This window comes from Neopelma chrysocephalum, unplaced genomic scaffold (assembly GCF_003984885.1).
Source record: "Neopelma chrysocephalum unplaced genomic scaffold, ASM398488v2 Primary Assembly neopelma1_22, whole genome shotgun sequence".
Lineage (NCBI taxonomy): Eukaryota > Metazoa > Chordata > Aves > Passeriformes > Pipridae > Neopelma > Neopelma chrysocephalum.
Genome location: NW_020897689.1, coordinates 1,302,450 through 1,314,773, shown reverse-complemented (window position 1 = coordinate 1,314,773; position 12,324 = coordinate 1,302,450).

Below are 12,324 nucleotides of genomic sequence, written 5' to 3'. Positions count from 1 at the left end.
ATCATCATCATCATCATCATCATCATCATCATCATCATCATCATCATGACTAGGCTTCGCGAACGAAGATTTGGGGAGGGCTCTACCCACATTTGTTACAAGCGCATTGGTGGCTAAAAATGCCAATATGAGATAGACAAGTCCGGTTGCAAAAGGCACAGCAGAAAGACTCCTTAGATGGTATATTCTGCAATACACAATTCTTTCTGCGTTATCTTTTCTCCTCAAGGGTGATCCTGCGTGCTTTCTCAAGAGCATCAGCAGCGTTATAGATGGTGTGTCTCCAGGCCTCCCGATTTGAGGCCAGAGTAGACCAGTTATGTTGATCAATATGGCCAAGGCTAAGATGTTGTTTCAGGGAGTCCTTGTATATCCTCTTTGGGGCTCCTCTCTTGCAGCAGCCAGTGGCAAGTTCATAAAGCATGATCTTAGGGAGGTGGTGGTCCTTCATCCTTGAGATGCATTGGTGCTGCTATTTTATATATCATCATGGCTAGGCTTCGCGAACGAAGATTTGGGAAGGGCTCTACCCACTATTCTTGCAAGCGCGTTGGTGGCTAAAAAGGCCAATACGAGAAAGGCAAGTCCGGTTGCAAAAGACACAGCAGAAAGACTCCTTAGATGGTATATTCTGCAAGGCTCGATTCTTTCTGCGTTGTCTTTTCTCCTCAAGAGTGATCCTGCGTGCTTTCTCAAAAGCATCAGCGGCGTTATAAATGGACTGTCTCCAGGCCTCCCGGTTAGAGGCCAGAGTAGACCAGTTATGGTGATCAATATGCCCAAGGCTGAGTTGTTGCTTCAGGGAGTCCTTGTATCTTTTCTTCGGAGCTCCTCTCTTGCGGCAGCCGGTGGCAAGTTCACCATAGAGCAGGATCTTAGGGAGGCGGTGGTCCTTCATCCTGGAGACGTGCCCTGCCCAGCGCAGTTGCGTTCTCAGTAGCATGGCTTCAATACTTGTGATTGCTGCCTGTTCGAGAACAGATGTATTGGTCACATAATCTGACCAGTGGATGTTCAGGATTGTACGGAGGCAGCGTTGATGGAAGCGTTCTAGGAGACGCAGGTGGTGGCGGTAGATGACCCATGTTTCGGAACCATATAAAAGAGTAGACAGCACTATGGCTCTGTAGACACTGATCTTGGTACCTTTCTTCAAGTGTTTATTACGCCATACTCTTTTATGGAGTTTTCCAAAAGCACTATATGCCTTCGCTAACCTATTGTCTATCTCCCCGTCAATCTTACCATCTGAGGAGATGAGGCTGCCTAAGTAATATATACACCTCTCAAAGGCTTTGCTTTCACCACTGCCACAAAAGATTTTTCATCTACTATTTGTGTTAAAGTAATTCTCCATGGGTGTTTAATGTTGTTGAAGAGCTCATCAGGCTGCAATTTGTAAAACACGTCTCCTTCTATCTCTCTGCAAATTGTTTCTTCCACTTTGAGGTTCAGTGCTTCCAGAAACATAGAACGGGGAGAATGACCTGAGAAGTTGTTTTACTGTCTCCCTGTCCCAAGGCAGGACCCACAAACCATTTCCAGCAGGTATTTCTTAACAAAATAGAAGTCAATACTAAAATATTATACATTTATACATATACACTATTCCTTGTGTAATGTATGTAAAAAATTCTTCCCTATCAGCTGGCACTATTTTACCTTTAGCTTTTAAAGAGCTGATGATTCAGAAAAGGGCAATTACTGAGAATTAACTTTATCTGAACACTTTCAGAACAGAAAACTCCCTGACAGCAGTCAGATTTCCATGCATACATAATGGAAGGATCAGACCTTTCATGGGTAGCTCATTTCTGTACCTGTAGTTGTGGTGCCTTTTCAACCAGCACACAAGCTCCTTTTGAGGGTGTCCTGGGGTTTTTTACCCAATTGTACAGACTTTTTTTTAGGCAGCCTCTGGCACTAAAGTGTTTTTGATTAAGGCTTCTTTTCAACAGCTGTAGTTTCTAAATGGGACAAGTTATGCGTCCAGTCCTGCAAACCTTCCTGCAACGAATGCCTTTAGAAAGCAGTGGAGCTTTCACATGGCAGATGGCTCCCTGGGATTGAGCTCTACATAATTTTGCAATATTTTAGTTGGGGATATTTTAGTGGCTTTTTTCCTATGCATAACAGCATGATTTGCTGGCTGCTAGAAAATGTCATCAGACCCTTTCTCATTCCACAGTGAAACCTTTGGATTTATGTGGGGTTTTTTTGAATGAGCAAAACTGTTTTCTTTCCCTGTTGTACAGAATACTCCTATCTGATGAAAAATATTTCCAGATAAAAACAATTACAGTAGAAGGGTAGAATCTGTTGTGATTCAAAATAGACATAAAGCAAAAAGAAGGGGGGAAGAGGTTTTGCTAAAAGCCTTTAAACAAATGTCTTACTATTGAAAATGCTTCCATCCCCTAAAATCCTTGTGGAGGACTTTCTCATTATTTCATTTGTGGTGCCATCTGATTTCTCCTACAATGCAATAAATGCAAAAATATGATAAATTCACCAAGTTGAGCTTTTTTGCATTTGCTCAAAAAGCATAAATTCAATGGCTATTGTATATCAGTCCACATACAGACTGCATGCTACAAAAACATAGCAAAATTTTAAAAAAAGTTGCTGCAAACATCTCTCTGTTTTGCCAGCATTTGTGTCAGTCCCAGAAAGAACTACTTCACTATCCCTGTCCAGGCCTATATCTGCACACAGTGATTACAGTGGATTACTTTGCACTAGTTTTGTCAATGGACTTTGCAGGCAACATTATTTTTCAAATTGGTCACACAACTGGTTAGTGGTAACAAGACATATTCTGACCTGCTACTGTAGTGCTTAAAATGGACTTGCATGTCCAACAGATCTTTAAATTCAAAAGACCTGTCAGTGAGTGAATCAAAGGTTACCTGGCTCCCTGGGCAGTCCTAGAATGACACAGGACCCCTATTCAGACAGTTTACATTTCCCAGTGTGTCATTCCTGTAGAAGATAAATGTAGCTATGACTTACCGTCTCTGGCTATTAAGATTGATTCTGCCATTAGTTTTTTTTTGAAATTTTATAATTCTAAGCATCTATGTCTGTGAATGGATATTCTGAGTACATCTCACTCCTTTCTAGACTTTGTAGTCTTTAATATAATTTACAGCACACACAAATACACAGCCCTCTTTGTATTTTTTCTATTCTGATCTTGTGAATAATTATTCCCTTCCAATGTTTCCACTTGTTTTCATTAGGCATTCATTCTTCTTTGATCCTTCCCTATGGTGGGTATTCCACAAAACTAAAATTAATGTGGCTTCCCTGTTTCCTTCTGTATACAACAGTGTAATCAATAATATCAACTGACTTCTGGAGACAGGAACTGTTAGTTAACCTTCCTTGCCGCTCTTCACTGAACAGTTGCCTGGCATTGCAGAGTGTAAGATGTTGTAAATTACAGAAAAATTTTGGCTTTCTTTAAAAATATGGTGATACAACAGTGATTTTAACAGCGGGATATTTTGATTCATTGTTCACATTCAATATTCACATAATAAACACTTCAGATTTGAGTCTGGGTTATTGAAGAAGGGTTCTTTGTTCAAAATAACCATTGTACGAATGATACTCTGAGCCAGACACTAGATCAGAAAGGTCTGGAGTCTTGGGGGAGTATTCAGACTCCCACCTGAGATCTCCATGCGAATTTCACGTGTTGTCCGCCTAAGCATGGAAATACAAATTGAAAAAAATTCCCTAAAAAACCAACACTAGGCATGATAAGGGATCAGAATTTTTTTTTTAATGATACTTTATCAAGCAGACAAGAAAAAGTTGTAAGAAAGGAGAATGGATAACAAGGAGTTTGCTTTGGCTCTTGAGAGTCATGAATGTGTTTTGCACCTGGGAACCAATATAGCCAGGGAGGAAGAGTGCTCATGATTGCACCAGCGACAAGAAGTCAGTACATGAAGAGTTAATAAGCCCATATTTAGAAAATTAGGGAAGCAGGACCTTAAGGAAACCCTTTAGGCCTAACATGCAAAGCCATTTTTGCTAATCAAAGAGGCATTGCAAACTTGGCTGACATTTGCTTTACTGAAAGACTTTAATTTTTGTCCAGCTTCTCCACAGAGTTCAAAACTGTGTAGCTGAAACTCCAAATTGTCTAGTATTTTGTCCTGAAGGACCGAACTCTTTTTGTCAACAGAGAAATCAATGTATTGTGCATTCCCATTGACCAGACTCTCTCCAGCCAACATGAGTGACCTCTCACTTACATTCACAGACTTGTAGACCTAACTTAGTTCATGAAGAAGAAAAGGAAATTAATTTTGCTATAGAATTACTACATCAGATTTAGAATTCTCTGGGCAAATTTACTGAACCAGACCAGTAATTCCTTTATACTGTCACTTCAAATTGTCCCCCATTTCCTAAATACACTAACACTGCTCTCCATATTTTGGAGGAACCTGTTTTTTGACATTGTCGCCTAAAAGCAACACATCTTTACATATTGTCATTCAAGTAGTAGCTTTCACATACACATGTACAATATTCCAGAAAGAGGCAATCTCTTAGTCTCCTTTTATATTCTAAAAGCTAAGTTGCATAATGGATTGTAACATCAAAACTGATATATCTGTTAAAGTTATTCTCTGACATGGTCCTTAAAAAATTTAGTTAGTATAACTTACATCAGAATTCAGTCACAAAGGAGAGAAAATAGGGAATATTTACTATCAGAGGTAGTGGTTTTTTAAAATTTTCAAAGTAATATTTTGTGGAGCCACATCTAGATTAAAGGAAACAGTGTTGTTGTCTCCAGTCTGAGATTTGAGGGGAACCAGGCCTTACTGTGGCAGAAAAGACACAGCATCCCTGAGATACTAGAGCTCACTTAATTGGCCATCAGGAAATATCATTGAAAAAATGCTGTATTTCTGGACTGAACCCTGAAGAAGAGTTGACATGCCCGAGATATTCCCTGCCCTGCCTAGAGGGTGAATTCTGACAGTACCCAACAGCATCCTAAACAAGAGCTGGTTAAAGAGAGGATAAGTACATCAGAACAAATTATTTTTTATATTTTATTATGAAAAAAATCTTTATTTTCATTCTTCAAGAATGGATTGCGTAGGGGAAAGAAGATGTTTAGAATGAAAATAACCCCTTATTCCACAGTTATACTGATTTGGTACCTAAAATATGAAAGTAAAGTGCTTTTTGTCCATAAAAGAAAATATATTTAGAGTTTTTACTTGAATTTTTGCACTATTAATTAAAAGGATGGATATTTTTTAAGTCTTTTAGTAAAATTTCTTGTTAATTGCAAAATAATTTTTCTCAGGGTAAAATATTTTGATAGAAAATTGTCAATTTAGCCTGAGGTAAAAGAGAATTAAATCTTTTTATGTTGCTAGAAAATAACAATGATGGAAATGAAATTATAATCTACCATGGAAAAGCAAGTTTAATTCATAGGAGACAAGAGCCTCCGTGGCTGTTTAGCTGAAAATCCTTAACATCCTTCCAAAGGCTCAGTCTGAGTTGCATTCAAAGTTTTAGCTGCTTATGAGATCCAGATTTTAATTGAGAAGATGGAGCTGTCTTGACCAACACTTCTGTGGTGTTGTGTTTCCAGGTTGTTACCCATTCCAGGAGATGCCAACACAGACAGATTTGTGAAGGGCTTTCACCTTTTAATACTTTGATGCTGTTCCATGAACTTTCACTGAGCTGCTTTATAGTTTTTTTCATCTTCCATTAATAATAAACAGCAATCCAGGTAATTAACCCATGTATTTCATGAGCTGTCAATATTGAAAAACGATAAGTTTTGGTCAGTATTTGCATCTAATTCTTGTTAACATTTGAACAACAGACCCATAATGATTCTCTATTTCATTGATAGTGAGTTTGAAGTATGCACAGCTATGCTTGAACTCCATTTCCAGGAATGAAATGCAAGACAAAAATGCTCTTAATCTAAGAACAGAAACAATGCTCTATTTACATTAGAGACTTATAACAATAATATTGATTGTGTAACCCTAACTACCATTATTGATTCGAATAATTTTTTGGCATTTAAGTAGGCTCCTGCTGAAAACTCTTTGCACTCAATTTGTGTTTGAAAATATTTTAAAAAACTGAACTAAAACTGAATAACAAACTCCATATGTACTTAACTGACTAACCAGATTTGTGACTTGCTGAGTAGCACTGCCTGAAAACAATTTTATGAAACAGCTTACTGATAAAATTGCAATTTCACTATTTTCAAAATATTTAATCAATTGATTTTGAGAAAATGTACCATGGAAAAAGTAAAAACACGACTGATTTATTCTTTAATTAGTTTAATTTACTATCCTATTCAAGTGCATTGAATATCATGCTATATTTAAAGATTTTAATGTAACACAAAATAACAACAAAATATCTAAAATTATAACCGAAAACTTAGAATTTTTACAATTTGAAGTAGAGTGATTTTTATCTTGTTAGAATGACAGTATTGGGATTAGAATAAAATAACACTAGATAGATTGCCAAAGTAGATTGCTTCAATAAGCATGTACTAAGGTTTTCTGAATTTTTATTTCATGATAAATCTCAGAATTTCAGCTCCCCTTTTCAGTTAATTCAGAGGAGAGAAAAAGGAAATTATTACTCAAAAAATTGAATGGCACTGCAAAATAAACAAACTTAAAAACAATGAAAAAAGAAGTAGGAAAATCTTGGTCTATGAGATTGCACTTATATGCACGAGGACTGACATTTCTTATTATATTAACAAATCTGCACACATGCATATGTTAAATGAAAACAAGGATTTTGACATGACATTTAAAATATTCAGGGTTTCATCCTCTGTATTGCCTTAGCTCGTACAGTGTATTTATCACTTTTATGAGGACACATAATTTATACATTCTCTTCACTTGACCTGAGCCACTAAAGCAAGCGGATTACCATCAGTTCAAGTCAGTTTATACAAAGACCCTTTTCATTGACAATGCACTGCACCAGCACAATAACCTAACAAAGGCCCCACATAAAAGACTTTGTAGTGCTTTTTAAGATACTTTGTATAATTTTGATCTACTTCAGTATACTTTGCATACCTTCTCTGTGTTGATATTATTTGAGTTTTAAGTACAATGGACTTTGTATAAAACTACAGAGGAATGAAATAGGGAATTAAAGCAAAAAAAAGAAGAATCCCTTCAAGGCTTTCATTTGTGGTCAGCCACCACTGTATTCCCTCTCGTTTCTTTTGAGATTTGTAGCCAAGCCAAGATCTACGGCCATCTGTTTTTAATCTCCATTCAGAATGATAGTCTGTGGATCAATGAACTCTAGCCATAGTCTATAGAGAAACTGCAAATCTTTTTGGGATAATTTCCAGAGGATAATAATATTCACAAGAGACTTCTTTCGCCTTCCTTATCTCCAACTACAGTTTTTCATAAAAGAATGGTATCATAGCTGCCTGTTCCAACAATTGCTTCTGTCATGATGCATTATTGCCAGCAAGCTAAACAACTGAAGTTATAAATCTTTGAGCTTTTAACTATGCTACCACTGCCCAAAGGAGATTTTGTGAGATTGCAGTGAGCTAAAGAGAGTCAAGTGACTAAATGCAAGAGAGTGAAATGGGACAGAAAAGCTTTCCTTCTAAAATACTGTTCGGATTTTCTTGCAAGAAAAACATAGCATGAAATAAAGTTCCTTGGCAAGCCTGAAATTAAACAGAGTGCACTTGCTTCAGTTAATGCCCAATACAAACTTATCATACTGACATAAAGGAGTAATTCTACTGGCTGTACAGAAAACGTTGAGAAAAACATATTAGCAGAAAATAAAAACTACCGCATGCTGTCCTGGTGCCAATTGACTTGGCATCTTCAGAGAATTAAATACGCAAACTCATATGCTAGGGAGTGCTAATCTACCTGGCTATCACACAGTTCAGCCCCTTAGCACTCCCCTGCGCATGACCTGCAGCTATCCGGCCAAAGCTAAAAAACATGTGACTTTGTAAACCCCTGAGAGGGATCTGTAGCGCTGCTGCTTCTCCCCTCCTCATACTGAAGAAAAAAGTGAAGAGAGTATTTTGAACTGAGGGAGATACAGATTCTCCATTCCCAAAATGAATTCACTATAATACTGATGGACAACACACTACTCTTCTTAGTTGGCTGAAACTGCCGGCCCCTAAAGGCTGCTCATTACCACCTGTGCATTGCCATTCCTTGCAGAGAGGCATGAGGGCATGACAAGTCAGCCTACCAAATTGCTTCAAAGAAAAAAAAATAAGCAGCAGTCCTTAACCTTTAACTCTCCCGATGTGCTTTGTTATTTCTTTCAGAAATCTGTCCGAAATGAAACTGGCATAAATTCAGGAATTCTTTCTGATCTGAGATGCAGGCTTCCTATCCAAACTGCATCACTGCACTTAAAAATCACACCCTTGTTGATGCGAATACCCATCTTTTCAAATTATTGTTATATATGCCATATAAGCTGCAGCATTCTCATTTCTCTTGAGAAAAAAACTAAGCTGACCATTCTTTCAGATTCTTGCAACATTTTTTAAGTATGTTGAGATTCTGCATTTTCAATATGAACAGCTGAATTTTCCCCTTAGATACATAAAGCAATTCCCACTGAAATCAATTAAAGCTGTCTTGAAATCTCATAGAGTACTCTAAGCTTTATATCCATTTATATCTTGGAAGTAATTGGAGATATATCATGTGAATTGTCTAATGGAAGGATGAATTGTCCCCATTTCACTGTCTGGAAAGAGAGTTTGGATACTTGATGCACAGCTTTTCACTTGCTGTAAATTTTCAGAACCACAGCTTCTTTATAAACCTGCATTTGTATAAATTATTTCAATTTCACAGTGCTAATCCTCTTTTTTGTGATCTTCATATGGATTTCCTGCCAAGAGAGAAAGAACTATGTGGAAAAAAAATAATTTTTGAGTGACTCTACTGTCATATATAATAATTCTACTCTACAATATTATGGGCATCATTTTACAACAAAGCGAACTTTGTAAGAAAACAGCAAAGCTATGGTATTAACCTGGGAAATATTCACAAGGAGAATGACTACAGTGATGGAAATTCCAGTTGTTGCAGACTAGTGCTTACCCAATCCAAGTCAATAGATTTTTTTGTTACTGATTTTTGTGCTGGACAGAATTTCACTCTGCTCAAGGGGTGGGACTTCTCTCTTGCCAGAGAGATCTTAAGAGCATGCGAGAAAAAAAAATGAAATGGAAATTTCTTGCATAAGATTCTTGCAAGAGTCCACAGAAACACTGATAAGTGTGTTGGTGATTCTAAAATGACTTTTTAATTCCAAGCTTCTCTAGTTTCCATTAAAAATAGTAAAGACTCCAAGCTTATGCAAAATATTCCAAGTTAATTGCAAAATATTTTTTCTGAAGCAATTTCTGAGATATTACTTTCATTGTTTTAATAGAAATGTTGTCTTGGTTTTAACAGTTTTAATTTAGATTGAAGTAAAGTTAGGTTGGAGTGGAAAATCCACTTTTAAAGACATATCTGGCTGGGAGATATAGATACAGGTCAGAATCTATTCGTAGCCCGTCTAGATAGTCTGTGTGAAGCATCATCCTCGGGAATGGGAGTCTGAGGATAACAGGTAGGCAGCGCCTGGAGCCAAGGACAGGGGGAAGCAGCTTTTCTGTCTTCCTTTTGTTTCTACCACAGAGTTAGCTAACTTTGGCTTTACATACAGAATTTCCTTCCTGACCATACTTTTAATAGAAGAGCCATAAACTTTTAATTAAGAGGTAACCTGAATGAAACAGAATATTTTTGTAGAGTAATAGTCTCCTGCTGTCAGCAGAAAAGGCCTTTACTGAAATGAGATTTGTCTTCAAAGCAGAAGATATTGATCATATGCTATTACGATAACAGTATTATTTCTTTTACCAGGTAACTGCTGGTGAGGCAATGATTTTGACTGATGGATGTCAGTACACGGGAGAGACAGTGGTTTAATGTGGTTACTCAATGGCAGACCTCTGAATAGTTCAAGTCATAATTGTCCCTTCTGGGGGCCAGAAAACTAAGACAATTTTAGAAAACTATGGATATTTCTTCCATAGAACAAATTTTCCACTTGAAATACCACGATTAGTATATTTCCTAATCAATGAGTTTGTAAGTATTTAATTACAGTAATTTTAAATTATTTTAATATTTTCCTAGAAATAAAACTATTTCACTAAGAAAAGTGAAATACACACCTTCTGAGTTTTACCCAAGATTCATGAAGTGTTTCTATGAACACAGAATGCACCTGTTGCAGTCACCCAGTTGTGTATTTTTGAGTGTTGACTTCAATTGTCCACAAATTTCCTACTGGGATTTCCAGTTCCCCTCTCCTGTGGGTATGAAAATCTCAATTATCTCTTAAGATTGGTGAGGACCTCAATTATCACTTAAGATCGGTGAGAAATTCTGTGTCTGTGTTGTATCTGTCCTGTATTGTGTATCTGTGAGGTATGGGAACACACTCTCCCTTCTGATCATCACTTGGGGTACAGCCCTGCCTAATCTTACTTTTGGCATCCATTAGAGCCCTAAAAACATCCACAGTTCATTCATCCTTTCTCAACATATACGGAAAGTATGTGAAAATACAATTCTTTAAAGAGAGTTGGGGAAATCCTGATTCTTTTATACTGGGCATTTCATGCTAAAAGTTGTAAGCAGGATATCCTTCCCAAGAAAAATGGTAAGAACTCCAGATATGGTTTCCCCTCCTTTTTTTCCCCCAATTCATTTTATGTCTTCTTCCTGACAGTATATCTCACAAATGGTGGAATCTGCCCTAAATATTGTGGTTTATTATCTTTCCAAAGTTTTGTGCCTTTCTGTCCTGAGTAAAATGATACAATGACATTGAGTAAAAGTGATTAAGCATTTTTATCTTTATTTCTCTTCTTTAATTAATTTACTGGGGATTTAGAAATTGTGGAAAAATGTTTTTTCCTGTAGCCTCTTGGATTTTATGGTGGATCAGGGGCCTTACAGAAAACATGAGAAATGGTACTCATCTTTATTTTCACAAGTTTATTTTGTTGGCTTCAAGTCCTCTGTACTTTGAAAGAAAAATAGATGTAGGTATGAATAAAGCATTTTTAAGTTTGGAAATAATCACAGAATCACAGAATATGCTGAGTTGGAAGGGACCCACAAGGATCATCAATTCCAGCTGCTGGCCCTGCACAGGACCATTCCCAAGAGTCACACCATGTGCCCGAACGTATCATCTACACACTTCTTGAACTCCGTCACACTTGGTGCTGTGACCACTTCCCTGGGGAGCCTGTTCCAGCACCCAAACACCCTCTGGGTGAAGAACCTCTTTCTAATATCCAACCAAAACCTCCCCTGACACAACTTCAGGCCATTACCTCAGGTTCTGTCACTGGTCACAACAGAGAAGAGATCAGTGTCTGTCCCTCCTCTTCCCCTCACAAGGAAGTTGTAATTGCAATGAGGTCTCCCCTCAGCCTCCTCTTCTCCAGGCTGAACAGAACAAGTGACTTCAGCCACCCCTCATACGACTTCCCCTCAAGACCCTTCACCATCTTCGTTGCCCTCCTCTGGACACGGGGATTGGATATCCGTCCTTTGGATTGGATAGCTCAATATCTTTCTTATATTGTGGTGCCCAAAACTGCACACAATATCCAAGGTGAGGCCGCCCCAGTGCAGAGCAGAGCGGGAGAATCCCCTCCCTTGACAGGCTGACGATGCTTTGCCTGATGCCCCCCAGGACGTGGTTGGACCTCCTGGCTGTCAGGGCACTGCTGACTCATATTCAACTTGCCATCAACCAGGACCCCCAGGTCCCTTTCCACAGCACTGCTTTCCATCCTCCCATTCCTCAGTTTGTACAAACATCCAGGGTTGCCCCATCCCAGGTACAGAATCCATCAGTTTCCCTTGTTCAACTTCATATGGTTGGGGATTGACCAGCCCTCTAATTTATTGAAGTCTCTCCACAGGGCCTCTCTGCCTTCAAGGGAGTGAACAGCTCCTCCCAGTTTTATGTCATTGGCAAACTCACTTAGTGTCTCTTCCAGTCCTGTGTCCAAGTCATTTATAAAGATGTTGAAGAGCACAGGGCCCAAGATGGAGCCCTGTGTTACCCCACTAGTGGCAGGTCATCAGCCTGATGTTACCCCATTCACTGTTACCCTCTGTGCTCAGCCCATGAGCCAATTGCTCACCCACCACATGATGTGTTTATCCAGCTGCGCTGGACATTTTG